The sequence below is a fragment of the Sebastes fasciatus genome, chromosome 24 (genome assembly GCF_043250625.1).
Source record: "Sebastes fasciatus isolate fSebFas1 chromosome 24, fSebFas1.pri, whole genome shotgun sequence".
NCBI classification, from domain to species: domain Eukaryota; kingdom Metazoa; phylum Chordata; class Actinopteri; order Perciformes; family Sebastidae; genus Sebastes; species Sebastes fasciatus.
In genome coordinates this window covers 6,443,710-6,450,968 of record NC_133818.1, presented here as the reverse complement: position 1 = coordinate 6,450,968, position 7,259 = coordinate 6,443,710, and positions in this window count along the sequence as shown.

Sequence of the window (7,259 nt, the reverse complement as noted above, 5' to 3'; positions counted from 1 at the left end):
GCTGGGGAGATACTGCTGAGAGCGCTGGAGGAGAGGAGGTGAGGGGGTATTAAAGAGATAGATAGGAGAGGCAGCGGCAAAACAAGAGGCGAATGGCTCCCTGCTGGATGTCAAGAGCGGATTCAAGGAAGTACCTGACTCAGTGATAAGTGAATATGGTCTGGGATACTATTTTCCACACACACACACACACACACACACACAGAAGCTATTTGTCATCCAGCCTGGGCTCTCCGCCGAGAGGCCTTCACCTATCAGCACTATTTGTCCCCGTGTCACAGCCTCGCGGATAAATCTTCCCCCGTTTAAATCCACCCCCTATTACCGAAAGGTCCAGCCCTCTCGTGACCACATGTGCTCCACACACACACACACACACACACACACCTCTGACCCCTTCACTTGTTTCTAATTAACCCCTCACACACTGTATGTAGCCTCAATTCCCCAAAGGCAATAAATAGGCCTGACTACAATCCCATTAGTGGCCGGTGGAGTCATGATGGTGAATTAGGAGGACGTTGACTGAATGCTGGGACGCCAGGCGGAGGCTGAGCTCATTCACGTACTAGAAGAGCGCCGTTACCTTTATTTTCTGAGGCGGGTTATTGGTTGATATTCTCCTTTTCCTCAGTTAATAATTAAAAATATCTATTTATGAACAACATGGACATTTTATGTTATTAATAGTGCTGTCAATCGATTAAAATATTTAATCACCATTAATCGCAAATTCAAAATGTACCTTAAAAGGGAGATTTGTCAAGTATTTAATACTCTTATCAACATGGGATCGGACAAATATGCTGCTTTATGCAAATGTATGTATATATTTATTACTAGAAATCAATTAACAACACAAAACAATGACAAATATTGTCCAGAAACCCTCACAGGCACTGCATTTAGCATAAAACAATATGCTCAAATCATAACATGGCAAACTGCAGCCCAACAGGCAACAACAGCTGTCAGTGTGTCAGTGTGCTGACTTGACTATGACTTGCCCCAAACTGCATGTGATTATCATAAAGTGGGCATGTCTGTAAAGGGGAGACTCGTGGGTACCCATAGAACCCATTTACATTCACATATCTTGAGGTCAGAGGTAAAGGGACCCCTTTGAAAATGAACATGCCAGTTTTTCCTCGCCAAAATTTTGTTTTAATTAATTTATTTGAATATTATCTTGAATAGGAAAACCAGACATTTCAAAGAGATAAACGTTTGATTAATCACAACTTTGTTTTATGCATGTTATTGACAACATACACGCATGTTAAATACTTTATAAATAAGACCAAATAAATGCATTTAGGCGGAGGCTCTTGTTATTTTCCTTTCATCAGTAAAACAAACACAACGTACGCGAGCCTTAGATTTAATATAAGTCGGCTACAATTATCAGAACAATATCAATATTCAGGCTCCCTCATGTGGCTCAAAAGTGTACTGCAGATATAAATGTTAAATAAAAGATTATGGAAGAAATTCTGCAAATCAATTTTGGCAACCTTAATAAAACGACCGAGTCTTTGGGAACGACTGGTGTAGACTATTGTGGCGACAGCATCTCAGGAAAATCATAACAGCTCCATTAATTTATTTATAACAATACTCAACATTTGTAGTAGTTAAATTAGCTCCACATTGACAACAATGCTGCTTACATGTTCATGTATTAATAATAATACTCTGATAATATCTACACTGAGCAATTTTGCATATTGAGTACTAAAATAAATTATGCAGCAAATATTTTTGTGCTTTTACATGAACATTTTCAGTAGAGGCTTTTTACTTGTAATAGAGTATTTTTACACTGTGGTATTGCAATTTTTACTCAAGTAAAAAGTTCTCAATACTTCATCCAACACTGCCAATTACAAGGGAGAAGATTTACAAGGTGCAACAATAACAACAACAATGAAATCAGTAGAGTTTGTATTAAATGAGACGGCATAATTCAACCAGTTTTCCACTGCTACTGTTCATGTGAATCTGTAAGACCCCTCCGTAGCTAAGAAAATGTTGTTTTCCACCATAATACATTGTAGGAAAGCTACTAATTTACTGTATTCTTTGACAGTTTATGTAATAGTACTATTGGGCATCAATTCATTATGTTATTGTAAGAAAAATTATTTCAACCAGGAGGTACAAGCAATTACATTCATTTTTGTGTATGTAAACAATAATTATTCCCACACTGCATTTCCACATTAAACAAAGAATATCTTCTTTTTCATGTGGAGAAACAAGTCTGCCACAACAAAAAGAAAAAAGAAAAAGCATCCTATTATTTCAAGGCAACAATGAGCCTGGAATTTGTGCATCTTTGGATATTTGGCAGACCTCCAAAAATGGCAAAAAAAACAAATGAACAATAAGACATGCATCATCTATTGTGGCCCATTCTGCACAGCTGGAACCGAATCCAGGAGAAAGAAAAATTGGTTCATATCCAAAAGCTTTGAGTGCGGAGGTAGACAGGACTGTTGTAACCCTCCCGATGGATAAATCCTGCGTTATTTACTGCTAAATAAAATCACTGTATTTTGGCATTTTTTTTGTATACGCTTATAAGTTTAAAATCAAGCAACTCCAAACATTAAAATCTTGAAAATGCTGCAGAAAATACACATAATTTGCTGCATATTTCTCCCAGTGGTGTCACATTTGATAATCTGCTTTTGTGTTTATTCTAACATCTGTTAGAAATGATAGAAAATAAAAAGAAAGTACAACAGCAATTATAAAAAGGATAAAACTGATCATTTCCTTTTAGCGTTTGCTGGGCCAGCAGGCTGAATAACACAAATGCAAACCCTTTAATTTCTTGGTATCTGCTGCTACCTGGTGGTCACTACATGCACACACATAACTACAACACAGAAAAGGCAAATGGAGTTTGCTGGAATAAATGTTGTATTTTCTGAGAGTTTTCCGTTTGTATTATCTTCTAAAAGAGTAACAAGTGAAATCTGTGTTGTTATTTAAGACTTAAAGCCCATTTTAACTTCAGTTAACAATAAAAATGCACCTGTATTAACAACTTTTGTGTAGTGTTTTAAAGGTGCTATTGATAACTGTGCATACTTTTATTCGGCACCTTTCTAATGGATCTATGGATGGTTTTGTTTTGTTTGTTTTTTTTATATTTTTCTACATTAAAATGTTATCAATAAGACATTTAAAAACAACTGTGATGATGATTTAAGCCACTGACACATTGCTGTAGGTATGAAATAGCAAATGATACATTATGCAAACCAATGCATGCTGCTCGTCATTAAAATCAGAACTTCCCATAAGAATAAATTAAGCAATCGTCCAGTTGTGAACATTTACTAGAACAATGACCGGTGTGATTAACTTGATGTGTTCATGCAAACCCAAATTAATGGAACAAATTTCCCTCCTGTAATTAAGATGAAACTCCATGTCAGTCATAACCTCGCCCCTGCTAATTAACTACAAGTGATTTATTCTCTGTTGCACGCAGGAAGATTAGTCTGTGTCTTGTATCACTAACTGAGTGGTGGACACACACACATGCACGCTCTTAGACAAATGCAAACATCTTCGCATGCATTGAAATGCAGAAGTTCATGTTGAGGTGCAGCCTTGCAGGTCTCCCAGTGGTATAGAGGGTATAGCCTCCAGAATACCACAGACATTCATTATAATTTTCCACAGAAAAGCCTTTTGTTCAATATCTTGCCATCCTTGATTATTAGTTTTTGATTTGCCTGTGGAATATTTTGAATAAGTGAGAAATTGGTCGGGTTCCTACGTGTGAAAAGTTTAGTGTACACCATTAGGGGGGCCACTTAAAGGTCCCATATTATAAAAAAAAGAGATTTTCATGTTTTTTTTATTATAAAGCAGGCTTAAGTGCTATATAAAAACTGTGACAGTATCGAAACACTCAATCCACAGGGAAATACACACAGCCCGTATTCAGAAACTGAGCCTTTGAAAAAAAGCTGTCAAGGTTTCTGTCCATTTGTGATGTCACAAATATACAATATTTAGACCCTTTACACAGATTTAAACATAAACATTCTAAATGTGTCCCAGTTTATTTCCTGTTGCAGTGTATGTGAATGTCATCAGCTGACAGGAAGTACACATGGACCCAAGCTGTTGCCTAGCAACGCAGTTCTGTTGCAATTTCGTCGCAATTCCGTCGAAATGCGCTAAAACGGAGCGTTTCAGACAGAGGGTAAATACAGGTATATTCAGGCTGACAATATGATGAAAATAAAGTGTTGTTTTTTTAACATTACAGCATGTAAACATGTTCTAGTAGAAACACAAAATACAAGTATGATCCTGAAAATGAGCATGATATGGGACCTTTAAATTATCTCTTAAACAAAGCACTCATTTTAGCACTGGAAGGGTTCTAAAGTCAAGTCAGGTTAGGTTATACTGTATATATATAATAATATATCTTTCCAATTTGTTGAAGCACCCCTGGTGAAAAATCACTGATTTAAAAAATATGATATAAAGTAGTAGTAAAGTGTCATTTGCATGTATCAAATACATGACTTACACAGACCTACCTGTCATGCTTGGTATACATAAGATAGCCAACAAAACCAACACAGTATTCCAGTTATTAATGACTCATTACAGCACATCTTGAGCACAAAACAATAATAAACAAATTGTCACAAGCAGCAAGCAGACCTTCTGCACAGTGATGCAAATGTGCAAAATGATGCAAAACCAGCAATATGTCCAAATTATTCAAAGCCTATGCAGGCTGACAGCACAGTACATCAATACAGTACTTAACACAGCAACAAGAACACAGCATGGAGTTACACAGACAGCCACAGAGACATTTACCCAAACAAGCTAGCAAAGAGACAGATACAGAAACATGCAGAAAGAAGGTGTCTCACTCATGTTTTTGACGTCCAAGTCCATTCAGACGACGTTTCCATGTCCAGTAACGTCCCACTGCACCTGTTGCTGTGATGGTCCCTCAGTTTGTTGGTTGACAAAAGTCCTTTATCTTCTCTCTCTGTTGCTGCTAGCTTAACGTTGGTGTAAAACACTTTTTAATCAACTTTACCTGCTTCCAATTAGGTGGAGTTAATTAGGGTGCAATGACGTCTTTTGACCACATGGTGGGAGACATTCACCAGCCATTACAAGCCGGGGGGCGCTGTTTCCCCACATTTAAGGAAACAACAAAGTGTCAATAAGTGACAAAGAAAATGATTAATTCCTTTTGTTAAAGTTACAGTAACAGCCAACTCCTGTCTACTGTGATGCAATTCAATAATATAGCCTCATTTACTCCTGTTTAATTTCCATTTTTTATTTTTATGTATTTTTTATTGATTTATTTGTATTGATTTATTTTAGCTTTTTTTTTTATATATATATATTATTTTTAAATGTATGAATTTATTTATGTATTTATGCATTTATTTATTTATTGTTTATTTCCACAAATTTATTTATTTCTGTATTCATTCTTTACACATTTCTTTATGCATTTCTGCCTCATTATGCAAATGAGGGGGCAAAGTACAAAGTACAAAAAAATATACCAGGTATAAAAATACAAGGAGATGAAGAAAACTGTTAAACCTGAATATAATGCAGGGTAACAGCAGTGATATAGGACTATTAAAAAAAGTGAATATAGTGCAGAAGAGACGGTTAAAAATGAGTGTAGTGCAGGGTAACTCCAGTAGCTTAGTCTATGAAAGTTCACTGTGTGTATTATTATCTGTCCCGCAGTGTCAATGGCCCTGTAATAAAAAAAAAAATTGTCAGCACAGAGGGTTATTGATTCAACTGTATGGCAATTTTTATACTGAAGTTTGTGGTGGATATTTTTGAATTGAGCAAAATATTTTAAACATCTTTCAACAACTAAGGTGGTAGTTCCAACAAAAACTAAGCATTTTAAGTAAGTAGTGTTTGTTTTTTTTTGCAGAACAATTTGCAGTGCATTTTATGATTCAATTTAGTGCAGGAAGTAGGTTATCACTTTTGTAAACAAGGGTTTTATTTTGAAAGTTATAACAGGAAGCCGCGCCTCCTGAGCTGACAGCCAATCAGAGCGCAGCAAACCTCCTCCCATAGCCACGCGTTTCATCACAAACAGAGGCTGACTGAAGGAGTTACGAGTCGTCTTCTCACTTTTCAAATCTACATTAAAGTAAGAGATACATGTTATTTTTCTATACAATTTATGTAGCCAGCTCTGGAACTGTTTACGTCCAATTCGGCTATGTTTTAGCTCGCATAGATACACCATACAAGCTCAAGTTCATGACCGAAGGTTAGTTAGATGCTAAGCTAAGGTAGCGTTACTGTTATCTAACGTCGAGCAGGTGCTGTTTGAGGGCGAGAAGGTCACGCCGAACTCCATGTAAAAAAACAGCAATTTATATTTTCTCGTGTTTAAACATGTAATATTAATAATAAAACATCACATAACACATTTTAAATAACAATTTGGGTACTGTCTTCAATTCGGCATATATATTGTACAACAGGAAATAACGTTACACCTGCAATACCAGCTTTTTGAGTTGGTTCCCTATTTATTCTTGCATGAAGCTACGCAGTTATAAAACCCTAATTCCTAATAAGACACTGGTGTTAACGTTAAAATTCTACTTTACACAAATGTAATATGAATTTTGGGGCTACTAACTTGTAAGATTGCATTATTTTGTAATTGTACAGGTCAAGGTTGTTGCTTAAGATTAATCTGACTCCCCCCATAAGATTAAAGGTGGTCTGGAATATATATGAAGTAGTTTATTTATGCATGATTTTCCCAAAGTATATTGGTTGTATAAAGATTCACACTGCAAAGTTACTAGTACTAATACTAGTAGTATTATATAAAATGTGTTCATTTATTTTTGCATTTATTTATGCATGATTTTCCCTTAGAATTTCACCCTCTATTTATTTCCCCAAACTTATTTATCTCTGTATTCTTTTCTTTATACATTTATTCATACATTTGTTATTTTTACATTTCTCCATGCATTTCTGCTCCATTATGCAAATAAGGGTCCACTGTAATGCAATCCAATAATATAGCCTCATTTACTCCTGTTTAATTTCCATGTATTTATTTTTATGTATTTTTAATTTAACTTGTTAGACTGCATTATTTTGTAATTGCACAGGTCAAGGTTGTTGCTTAAGATTAATCTGACTCCCCCCATAAGATTAAGGGTGGTCTTGCATATATATGAAGTAGTCTA